We start from the raw sequence: 13,382 nt of genomic DNA on the forward strand, positions 1-13,382 counted from the left end.
CTGCAGTGAGCCATATGAGACATGGTATTTAGTCTAAGATAATACCGAAAATATTTGTTTTAATGTCATTTTAATTGACACGTCCACATTTTTAATGATTGAAGTTGCAAGTTTGTACAATTTAAAATATATTAACTCAACACATCATCAAAGTGTGATTCTTTAAAGCAGGACGATACAAGATGAATACAAAGCATAATGAGTTTTTAAAAGCTCGTTCTTAAACATAAAGCTGTTTGGAAATAGTTGACATTACGAAATGCTCTTTTAAAAGTGTATGTAAGGTGTACTCTCTTAAGGTACATTTAAGAGTGGCCTGTTTTCGTCAGGGCGCCTGCATGGTTAATCAGTTTTAGAAAGTATCTCTGACTCGTATTCATATATAGAAAGTAATATATTATACACACAAACACACATTTCAGATCTTGAAGGACGCCTCACAAATGCACATTCAACCCAAGTTAAGCACCCGCATTTTTCCACAAGGTTAAGTCTAGACAAATGTGTACAAACTGGCCCCACCATTAGATCTGCATCAATGTTAACGATGGGAAGTAGCACCCATGCAAGTATTCAAATATCACCAGAGCTATGGATTAATCAGCGCAAAGCCACCACAAAAGCACCGGAGGACCGTCCACTGACCCCGATTTGCTTAAACCCACGATCCCATGTTGTGACCGTTCTCTCCCAGAATTTCAGCGCACTGCAGATGCAGTGCGCCCGGCGTCCCTGTCCATGACAACAATGGTGGGCTCTCAATTAGAGGTGCAGTAGAAGTGATGTTTGGCAGCCAGTTGCTGCTGGGTTGTGTTAAAAGCCTGTTGTTCTTTAGAGTGGTCGTTCAGCCTTGCCCACCAGCTTAGCATAATGTCCGCCATGTTAGGAGTCGTGGATCAATCGTTGTTGTAAGCGGAAGGCTTAAGTTATGGACTAGCTGGATACACTTACATTTGCTCGCTTATCGCTATTTTTCAGAAGAGTACAATCCACTTCTTGTAAAATATTTTTAACGTGAAAAAAAGGAAGAAAGCTGAGAATGTAATATTCTTTACCCGTCCAGGGAGACGATTTCCTTTTCCATTATGGTCAGAATCTTGGTCTATTATCCTTGATTGAAGATGAACGTGGTTGATCCCATTTGGAGAAGACCGGTTAAGGAGAGACTCATATCTGTCATTGTAGAGACAATGATTGCTCACCTGCTGGACGACAGCGAGTGTGCTCAGAGTGGGGTGAGATGCGGGTGGGTCCACATTTGGCCCTCTGCTCCCACTCGTTCTGTCTACTGGCACTCTGCCAAGACCGAAGAGTGAGTCTGCTTTGCGTTCTGTAGCCTCGGGTGCGGCGATGTGAAACACTGGGATTAACGCATGCGCCTTCTACGTTGGCGGTCTGAGACAGGGAGAAGGCCATGATGTGTGTAGAAAAGCCACGGAAAGTGGTGAGACGTAGGTGAAACTAGGGAAGGAATGCTAGGTAGGGGTCTCTAAAGATACTTACAATACTATGAAAAGCTAGCGATGACGCACGTACAGTAATACGTGAAATGTCAAGATAAGATGGTGTAGTTTTGCAAATACGCGTATGGAGAGCAGGTGCGCAGAGTGGTAAATAAGGCAGGAGAAATAGACTGTGTGAACCCGATGGAAAACCAGAGGATATCACTCCGTTCCATAAAGTTTAAGATCAGTAGGACTGTAATGGTTCACTTACAAAGAGATTCGCTTATGCTCATCAAGGCTTGCATATTAATTTGAGGAAAATACAAGAAAAAAACAGTAATCTTGAAAATGGTTATTACAATATAAAACAATGGTTTATCTTTTTAATATACTTTTAAATATAATTGATTTCTGTGATACAATGCGGAATTTCCATTCAGCCATTGCTCCAGTCTGAAGTCTCACATGTTCTCTTATGTACAATCATTCTAATATGCTGGATTGTGATTATTAGAATATATCAATGTTGGCAACCCTCATGGTGCTGCCGAATATTCTTTGGAGGAAAACTATTGATACGGTAAACTGAATGATTTGATCAATATAACGGGATTTAAAAAACGTATTCAATCAGAATCTGCGTCTTTCACTAACAATAGCAAATCTTTGATGATCACTTTTAACACATCCTGACTGAAATAAAATTTTTAAATTTCTCTCTCACAACAACAAAAATAATAATACTAATAACAAATACCTTTGGCCCCAAACGTTTTGGAACATGTAGGTGTATAGTGCTTCGAACGAGATCTGTCTTATTTTAACTAAATGCGCCTTCTTATTTTAATGTTTTCATGACGCGGAAAATTCATAGACACACATTATGTCATACCAACAGGGATAAACAAAATCTAGATTTATCAACTTGTATATTTTAAAATTAGAAAACACATTATTTTACATCGTAATATAGTTTCCACATATAACTATTCTTTTGTTTCCTGTCTCATTTTTTTGATCAAACTAAATGCAGGTCTTGAATGAGCAGAATAACTCTTCTTTTAAAAGACATCATAAAATTGTCGTATAGTATCTATCATATAATGATATAACCGCACCTCCCTCGCAGTTTAATATATAACTATTATACTATATACTATATTCTAATATATATATTAACCTAGCATGTGGGGTATGGAAATGGATTCAGACGCCGCTTTAATTTTTTCACCCCTTCTTTTAGTTCGATCTGCAGCCCACGATTTCTTGCAAAAAAATCATCTTAAGTCCTTACTTTAATGTACATCACAGCATGCACCTTCCATATTGACAGAAAAACACAGAATGTGTTGACATTTTTGCGAGCCATTGTTTAGTTTTAATTGAGTAAACACACACTGGAACATTATTGCTACATCATGGTCCCTTAAGTATCCCTTTGTTCAGACCCTTTGGACAGCCATTCTTTGTGATGCAAGCTTGAAGCACCAGTGTTTAGAAGTGGATTGACGTATGTCCCTCATTAAACTCGACACGGTTGGGGGGGGTGATGTGGCTATGAGAAATAATTCCGTGGGTGGTGGGTGGTCGGGTCGGTGCGTCTGTAAAGAGCGTTCAGCTCTGTGTGTGTGCGTACCTCTCCCCTCGGGCGTCCTCTCCAGTGGGTAGTCGTACACTTGAACTCTACCGTCTCCCCCCTCCGCGACCGGTCCTACCAGTGGGTTGAATTGAATGATAGGAGGTCTCCCTTTACTTTCATTGTCCGCAAATAATTTTGCCATTTTTTATTTATCCTCCTTTTAATAATTTGATTTGATTTCATTCTTTCTTTAACTATGCTTACTGTCCATATCTAATATTTTCTTTTGCCCATGGCTTTCTTTGCTAATATTGTTCAGCTTTTTCAATTCCTGCGTGAAGACACTACACAGTTTGTGCTGGAACACACAAAAAACGGAAAACTCTCGTATTTGTCTCTTGCATCCTTAATAAAAATCTTTAGGATTTTCTAATACGCAGATCTTGTCTCGTTTCCTTGACTTTTTTGCCTCCAGACATATCAGCTCAGAACTGGAAATCAGTAACATTTTAGTGGAGTATTTAGTTCCCAGTTCATACCCCACTTTATTTATTTGCTAGCATGATTTGATTTTAATTCTCCCTGTAAACACTGAACAGATTATTTATTCTTCTTCACACCTTTCCGGCATGCTCATTTTCTTGTGTGACATAGGCACCCCGCGCCACTTGCCACTTTGTGCAGTCTCTTTAGAACGCAACCTCTGTACTACACCTGTACATCTTGATCACTATTTTACGCTCCTTATATAATCTTTTGTGAATTCTGCTTCTGATATTTCCTGAGCGCTATTCTCTTTATCTTTGTTCCAGCAAGAAACAGATCCTAATCTCTGGGTTGTGGTAATTATCCAGATCGGACTTCACTCCTAATGTTACCACTGGGATCCGACACTATACCGCATTACTGCGCGATATCGACGTTCCTAGTGACCGCTACGTCAGGATATACTAGACACACCCAAAAAATAATAGCTCTTCGCTATTTATTATGATTGCAGCTATAACAAAGAGGGAAAATGTTAAGGGGGTCTGAATACTAACATAGATAATTAATAATATTTGGGAAATGAGTAGGCCTGTCGCTTTTGATTTCGGCGCGCTACCGTGTCGGTTGATCTTCGTTTGATCTGGTGTAAAGCTATATGTGACCTCGCCGAAACCACAATATAGCTAGCGCATAATTGATTTTAAACGTGAAGTGCTAATTTCAATATTAATAGCTATTTTAAATTAACTATTATTTTATAAAATAATTCCCCTTCACTGGGCCTGTGTAGTGAAAGGAATTTTGGGTCAATATTGATAACTAAACAATATGCTTGACTAAATATGCTTTTGTGGCTGAAACCTCTGGCTGGTTTAGGCCTGTCATGGATAAAATAATGATGACAATAAAACCACCAGTAGGTAGCAGCAAGCCCCTGTTTTGACTAAATGATTTTTTATTGAATCCGTTCAAATCAGCATTCAAACCCCATTGCATAGTGTTCAAAACGGCCTGTATCTCAATTGAAACCGAAACAAAGCCTGCGTCCAAATGTGCAATACTATCCATTCCTAAATTTTATGTTGAATATTAGTAATTTTCAATACTTCTTTTAGGGAGACTGAATGCGCTGGATAGTACTTCACGTAGGAGCCCTACATATCGCCACATTTACATGCCAAGAAAAATAAAATAAAATTGATGCGCACGATTTAACTAAGTTCGTTTCCCTCAATCATAAAAACCCCAATAAGTTGCACACGATTTATTGCGTTCCTCGATTTACTATTGCGTTCCTCCCGTCGATTTGGCTAAATCGTGCGGCGCCGCTTATTTGATAATCGAGTGATGACGCTAAGATACGGTACCATCTCATGTGCACGTTTGTTAGTACATAGAGGGCCACAACATTAGTAATCGTGAGCACAATTTAGACAACCTACTCATTTTTTTCCTGCATGTCAATGGCGAGGGCTCCGTAGGATCGTATGCAACACTCGGGCACGGAAAGTGTCCCTCTGAATGGGACTTGAAGCACCCCTCGCATCTGATACTCCTGCCGGACGTTGAGGTACGTCACTCTTGTCCTCACTTGACCCTCCCGCCGTGCTTTTCATCGGCTTTGCTATTAGTCTATCAGATCCAAGGGCGCACGAAACTCACCCGCCAGCGTCACAGATCAGACCGGCAGATCGTGGACTGTATACATCAGCAAGATTAAGCCGTTCGGCTACATTTATGCGAAAATAGTGGATCCATTGACATAAAACCGCAGGGTACTTTAATGCCTGTAGATATCTTGAACCAGAGCACTTCGTCACTGTGTTCTTCGACTATCCCTCCCCGACACGTTTCCCCTCTTTCTCTGACTTCTCCAAATCGTGTACCGGATTTGTTAATGTCGCGAACTTTTACGCAAGGAGATGGTGTAGGAAAAGCAGAACCCACTCAACGAATGGGGGCTCTCTGGTCAGCTGGCCGCCCTATCACTGGTCTACCCAACGGCTTGATGACAGATCTCAGCACTCCTTCACTCCAATCCCTCACAGTACAGCTACAATTTTGTTTGTGCAACCGGAGGATTGCTATCCCCCGCATCCTCCCTCAATTCGAGCCATATGTATATACTATATATATATATATATATATATATATCTTTATTATCTAATTATATTATATATACGTATATATATCTAAATTATATATTATATGACATACTATACTATATATAATATATATATATTATATTATGAATCTATGACCATATATATATGGATAATACCATTTTTCTTTTAACGTTATTATTTCATATATTTCACAAGAAACTGTAACACTTCAAAAATTATTATATATATTCATATTCATTGCTGTTTTTGATTATAGTAATATATTATATGATACATTTTTCAAACACAGTTGTAGAAAAATACAAAAAGACTGAAAATATATACTGAACAGAAGATAAAATAATTCAAAATACATTTAAAACCTCAGAACCATCGCGCCCTAAGGACTTTTATTTTGGCATTAGTTTGTTTCAGCGGTAGTGACGCTTATAGTGTTGCTGCCACTTGGGCTCTGCGTGGCGTGATAAATTACGCTCTGGATTACAGAACGAACTGTGGTATAAATTGACTTTTTTTGTTGTTGTTCATTTTCGCAAGTAAAAATCACGGGATACATTGAATCATGGTCGTTAAACCGTTCTTGAAACAATCCGATTAAAACGTGCATGTTAGAAACTTAAGACTTGTAAGTCAAAGACATGACATTGTCTAAAATTTGACCGAAGGTCATTTGCTTTGGTAACGATCACATAGTAAGCATCTTGTTTAGTAAGGGAAGCACAATGTTAGGAGACATGATTCTGAGGGCCTCTGAGACTGAACAGTGAGGGTTTGTCTGCATGGTTCAGAGGTCCAGGTCTCTGCCCATTCATGCAGAGCACTGCACTCCAGCGCTGCGCTGTGGTGCGTACTTTCGACACAAACAATTTTTATGTTCCAAAGTAAAGGAACATTAAAAATCCCCAAAGATGCTGCTCGAGCCCGTTTGATGATTGTCAAGTACACCATGATGATCAGGATTGCAGTAAGAGGTGAATAGTCATAAAATTTGACTGAAAGAATGAGCTATTGAATCCAATCTGGCACTAACCAATCAAATATGTACCATGGTAAAAATAATACCATGAAAAACATGTACCACGAAAACAGAACAAAAGTATTTACCATATTAAACATCTGATACCCTGTGGACCTTGTGCTTATGTTTCAGAGGGAGGACCCAATCCAGAATTTAATGTTGCTTTGGCACAACTTCTAGAGCAGTGTCGGAACAAGAATCTACCCAAAGCCACAGTAGAAGGAGCTATAAAAGGAGCCGTGTAAGACAGAAGGTTTAAAGCCCTAATAGCCCATCTATTGCTAATGAAACTGTCATTTTTACACAATTAACAATGGACTTACTCTACATGCTTAAATTTCTACACACACACATACAGGGGTTGGAAAATGAAACGGATGCTCTGGCCAATATAGTGTTGGAGGTTTTACGCTTGTAAATGAACGGCCTGCTGGTGGCCAAAATCCACTGATTTCACACTCATACCGTGAGACCGGATTGAAATATGAATAAACATGTCGTAATAAAGTATATATACCAAGATATGGTCATGAATATTTCTAAAAGAAGTAAACTTAGCATAATTTTGTTCAATGACGGGTTGCAGGAGAAGAAAAGAAAGATGAAGAAATGACGTTGCACCTTGATTAAATTCAACAAACATAATATTTCTTGTACTTTGTAAATGTTTTCAAGAGGTTCCATTCCGTGCGTTGTCCAGCATTATGTCTGAAAATGTTTTCAGTGGGCTTGGTAACACTGTTTTTAATGTCCAAGAATGTACTCTTTCAATTCCTGGCTTGCACCATAAAATTTTATTTAGCTTTATTTTATATACAGGAGGTTTTAGGCCTACTCATGTTTTTCAACACAACATTTTATCTCCTGTTAATAAAAAAAAATCTTATTTCCCTGAATAATTTTAACATGCTCCTAAGTTAGTATTTTAAGTATTACTATTTAGTCATTAGTATTTAGAGGAGATCAGAAGAACTTCTTGTAGAGCTCAGAGACAGGATTGTGACAAGACAGATCTGGGAAAGAGTTCACAAAAAAAATAGAAATCTGCTCCATTGAAGGTTCACAGAAGCATGTAGCCACCATTATCCTTAATGAAAGACGTTTGGAACAACCAGAATGCTTCCTAGAGCTGGACTCCTGGCCAAACTGAGCAATCGATGGAGCAGGTGCTTAAGGGTTAGAGGGGTGACCAAGAAGCTGATGATCACTTCAGTTGAGCTCCATGATCATATATGGAGATGGGAGAAACTTACAGAAGGGACTCTTCAGAGAAGAAGGAAAGCTCAACGCAGCAATACGTTATACAGAGATAGTTCTTAATGAAAAACCTAGTCCAGCGCATTCAGAACCTCAAGATTAAGGCAGGACAATGGACCATGCAAGAGTGGCTTATAGACAACTTTGTGAAGGTCCTTGATAGCCTGGGCTTGAACCCAATCAAAACATTTTGGAGAAAGCTGAAAATGTCTGTCAGGGCCCTGAAAAAAGTCTTCCGACCATGACAGAGGTGAAGAGTGTTGAGGAGCAAGGAGAAGAATCTTGTCAGATAAATTGCCAATCGCATATATGGAAACCTCGTCGCAGCATCATACCCACCAAGTCTTGAGGCTGGTAAGGTGCTTCACTGATAGCTACTGAGTTTGCGGTGTGCATACTGTATGCCAATCGTACTTTTTTCTAGATTACTTCCTTTTAAGAAAGTTTGCAAAGTTGTCGACAAATCATTTTTTTCCATTTGTAATGTATGGTATATGGAGGTTACGTGTAGATTGTTTGGGCGGGAAAGTATTTTAAAGTACTTTTAACATAAGTGTGCAGGAACATACTGCGGTATCTCCATATCTGTAAAAAAAATACGGGGAAACTGAAGAACTTTCAAAAGGCACTGGACACACTGCCTTTCAAAAGGTTTGGGATCAGTTAAAATGTTTTTTTTTTCTTTGCTGAATAAGTATGTCTACACATCAAGGCACGTGCATTATGTGCGATTTAGCGATCAAAAAAATTACAGAAAAAAACAGTAGATGTGAAATATTGTTACAAATTTAAAATAAGCACGAGATTTTCTATTTTAATATACTTTAAAATGTTGATTTATTTCTGTGATGCAAGCGGATAGCCTAGAATTTTCAGCAGCCCATGCTCCAGTTTCATTTCCGTCACATGATCATTTAAAAATCATTCATAATATGCAAAAATTTATTATCAACGTTGAAATACGGCTGCGAGCTGTTGCTGCTTAAATTTTTGGGGATTTTGTGATAGTGTTTTTCAGGATTCTTTGAAGCTGTAAAAAAAAGAACAGTATGTATTTCTATTAAAATAGAAATTCTTTGTAAAAATATGCACTACCTTTCAAAAGTTTGCGGTCAGTTAGTATTATTTTTTTTATTTTTTTAAAGAATGAATACTTTTTTTAGCAAGGATATGTAATATAAGTGATAGTAAGTAAAGACTTATATTTAGAAAAAAAATTGCATTTTGAAGTAATGCTGTGTCTTTTTAACATTTTTTTTTTCATTTCATTAAAGAATTCTGAAAAAAAAAAAAACAGCATCTTTTCCTCCAAAAATATTAAACGGCATATAAACTGTTTCCAACTTTGATAATAAATAAAGCATGTTGTACAATAAATCAAATGATTTCTGAGGGTGGATTGTGTGACACTGAAAACATTGTCATTATTCACTCACCTGCATACGTTGTTTTTTGTTTTTTTTTTTTCAAACAAAAATAGTTATACGTGTTCATCATGTCTGTCAGCTCCATACATGACACAAAGCCTCTATAAAATATAGTAAATGGCAGTCCATACACATTGTAATCTCAGTGGAGGGGAAGGAAATCAGCGAATTATGACTGACATATATGAGTCCTTTTCAACAACAAAATACACACACTTACATCATTACTGAAGTCATTGAGCTTTGTTGTTATTCCTTAAATATTTTCATTCATTTTTGCAGCTTACCGGGTGGTAGACGCACTCTAAACCATCACTGAAAAAAAAATCTTGCAAATCCGCCTCTATTCTGTTAATTCTGTATTGATGAGATCATTATTATTAAATAATAACACTCTTTTTTATGTATATGTCCCTGCATAGAATGTCAAAGCCAGGAGTACAGTATTGTTTATGAGGCCCACGGGACCACGGGCGGAGTCGCAACGCTGCGCATTGAGATTTTGGACTGACAACAAACACTCGGTCCCATCAAGAAATCAACACGTATCTTGATGAAACATGGGTTAGTACTGATATGTACTGGATTAAAATCAAGGATGTAGTAATAGTATTTAGGACAAACCTCAGTGTACCACTATTCTCTGTTTGTCCACAGTGGAGCGCTGTGTGAAGGAGCACGCAGGAACTTTGACAGGAAAGGGTGTTGTGGCACCGCTTCCAGAGATGGGATCTCCTCATGAGAGAGCTCTAGAGCTGGGCCATTGAGGCAGGAGCTGAAGATGTGCTTGAGTAGAGGATGAGGAGGAGAGACCCATACTACAGGTCTGAGCACTCTCTCTTAGTGGGATCATGCAGCAAAAGAACTCAAAATATACGAGAGTACTGAATTTGTTTAATTGACTTGGCACAAATGTGCTTCTGAAAAGCATGTAACTTAAATTGAAGAGGATTTTGCACAAATAATAATTCCACACAGAGGAATTTTATATTTTGGAGTTTTGTGGCAAAAAAAAAAAATATTGTCTAATTATTATGCATATTTATTCCCTGAAATGTAGAATAAATGGTTTAATGAAATACATATTTTGGTGAGGACTCCCTGGTAGAAGAGATCTATATCTGAAGTAATTCCTGTAAAATAAAGGATAAATAATACGTAAACAAGTTCATTACTGTATATATAATTAACAGCCATCAATAAAGCAATAGGCCCAGAAGCCGTGGGGTGTACAGTGAATTGTATAACAGCTAAGGTGTGTTATTAGGCACAATGTGGAGCAGCAGAGTGCCTAAAACCCCAGATGATGCAAACTTAAATAATCCGAAAAAAAAACAAAAAAAACACGAAGCGTGGAATGTTTGGACACTTCATGCACTCAACTGTTGCAGCTTTAATTAACGTAACGAAGGGTGAGGGGCTATCAGACTCGATTATGAATGTCAAAATAACCTTATATATGGATGCAACGTCTGGTTGGTTGATGGTAATTTTTTAGTTGAAATTGAGGGACAGGATGGGCAATATAACAATGAATAAGTTTTAATGCGAAACAGATTTAAAGTGGCTTCGTAAATTATTTTTAAAAATTAAAAACCCGCAAAACACACCTGATGCAAATTCTTTGCTCTTCATTTTCTATATGAAGCAGAGTTAACACCCTGTTGTATTTTCTTGTAATTTATTAAAAGGTACACCGCAAATCTTGTGCGACCACTCTAAACTGAACTGACTTGAACGCACCCAACGTTTCGTAATTACAAACTTGTCAACTCGTAAAGTACCGACTTCCAGGAGGACTTGAACGCAAGCATTACAAACAGCTTCACACCCCGTGCGGCTTCACCAACTCAGAACTCACGGACCAGAACTATCCATTTTACAGAGGGGCCGGGCGATCAACCCATGATCAAAATACTGAAACTATACCGTTAATTTAATTATAATCACACTCTTAAATAACAGTCAATTGAACATGTGTTTCTCACAGGCAAAAAAAAGTACACGTGTGTGCCCCTCTAGTGTACAACAAAAAAAAATGGCAGTGCCATATTTTGAAGTCAAAAAGTGCACCTGTGTTTTCTCACATGCATCACTTGGAGTACAGCGGTTAGTTGTGTCTGAACATTGCCCCCGATACCCTTAAATATCGCATTAATAATGCAGGGGACAGCCATTTTTTTTAGTGGTGTCCGAAACCATAGTGTGGACATTGAGAGGTGCACTCATATTTAGTCCCACAATGCACGCAAAAACAAATGTACAACTGATGTACCCTCAACCATAATGATATAGATTATCTATGCACCTCAAACGGCCTAGAAAATACCCATAACCCTGCCTCGTGAGAAGTGGCGTGCCGAACTGAATTCGCGAGTCTGGCCCCTGTCCCAAATTGGCACCCTAAACACTAGCTCGCGGTCCCCCTCCTCTGATTCCACACGTTCTCGTGACGTATCCTCTGCCACTTGAAGTGTCTGCAGAGTAGGAGAAAATCTGCTGCGGAGCTCACAGAAGGTGTGGATCAAAATGAGTATTAATTGTTGAACTAGGGTTTCCGGTTCTATTACATAATTTCCATGACAGAGTCCAAGGCTAGACCTTCCTTACTCGGCATTAACCTGCCAGTTCCCTCAAACCTGATTCCACTTCCCCCCAAACCCCACACTACAACTATGCAAAGCGGCAGTCCTTCCAGTCCACTCAGTATCCAAAATTCACTCACGCGTTTCATTCACTCCTTTAAAGTGAAACTGAATTTAGTGAACTAATTAGTGAACAGGGAATGTGAATGAGCGTATTTAAGGTAAGGTGGCAAATACATAGGGTTCACAGTGAAGAAGGGAAGGTGGGTTGCATTATCATATTATTATGTTTTAACGTGCATCAATTGGTCCGGTAGCAGCAAGAGATCTTTAGGCCGATCTTTAGGTTATAAATTATGTAATGTGCCAGACAGAAAAAAAAAAAAAAACTAAAAATAGAGGGAGTCCTGGGTTGCATTACTCACATCTCGGATGCAAATGAAAAAAAAAAAAAAAAGATTGTTGCCAGTTTAGATAGCACATGCACATCTGGAAGGAGGTCTGTTTACAGATCGCTTCAAAAATCTGGAAAAGCATCTGCGTGTACACAACATCTGATAGACGTCTTTAAGATGTCAGTTAACCATACTTGTCTAACTCCATAAAATCTTAAAGACATTTTTCTAAACATCCTATAGAACATATTTGCAGATGAGCAACAACTCTAAATACGTTTTTGCAGATGTAAAAGCAGAACGTCAAATAGACGCTTTTCGGATTAAAAAGTCCTTTCGCAACAGTGTGTTACAGCATACATCTACAGAAAAGCTGAATGAGACAGCGTTTTTCCAACATCGAATTATATACGTATAAATTACTCCTGTGTTGTAATCATCAGCAGTTATTGGTCTGTGTAGAATTTTACTTGTAGAATCTCTTTGTGTATAAAATTCATTTTAAGAAATTCTCTCATTTATTAACCCTTCTTTCCCTTTCAGTTTATCTGTGACATTTGCGTCCATGAGGAGTCTGTGCGCGAGCGCTCTAGAAAGTCTGGGGGTTACACACGCCTTTCATCCGGTCTGGAGTTTGTTTCTCACAACCCCCGTCTCTTCTGACTCAGACTCAGTAGACACACGCGTCCTCACTGCTTGGAGCGCTCTCAATGACGGTCCTGATGTGGTCCGGGTATGGGATAACATCCATACAGATACCTAGAGTTCACAATAAGTCAACTGACAAATTGGAAGAACACAGCGATAGATGGCCCTAATTAATTGACCGTCATGCATTGCCTAAGTAGCTATACTTCCTTGAAATGGACCTGCTTGGCCAAATTCTTTTTGGACTGCTTCACTTGGATTTATTTGTGTGATGGTAAATATAAATAATGATATATCTTCTTGAGTCGGCAATAAAGAAGAGGGTTAGTCCATAGATGTGTATCACTTTGATTAGCATTATGCACTGACATGTTGGAAGCAAATACACCTTTTTTATGCAGATCTGGAGTAAG

At 38.5% G+C, this 13,382-nt stretch overlaps 1 pseudogene; it reads left to right on the forward strand.

Annotated features, from left to right (window-relative positions):
- Positions 1-1,121: 1,121 nt before the first annotated feature.
- On the forward strand, positions 1,122-13,084 carry LOC122139034 (annotated as a pseudogene).
- Positions 13,085-13,382: the final 298 nt, after the last annotated feature.

This window comes from Cyprinus carpio, chromosome B12 (assembly GCF_018340385.1).
Source record: "Cyprinus carpio isolate SPL01 chromosome B12, ASM1834038v1, whole genome shotgun sequence".
Taxonomy (NCBI): domain Eukaryota; kingdom Metazoa; phylum Chordata; class Actinopteri; order Cypriniformes; family Cyprinidae; genus Cyprinus; species Cyprinus carpio.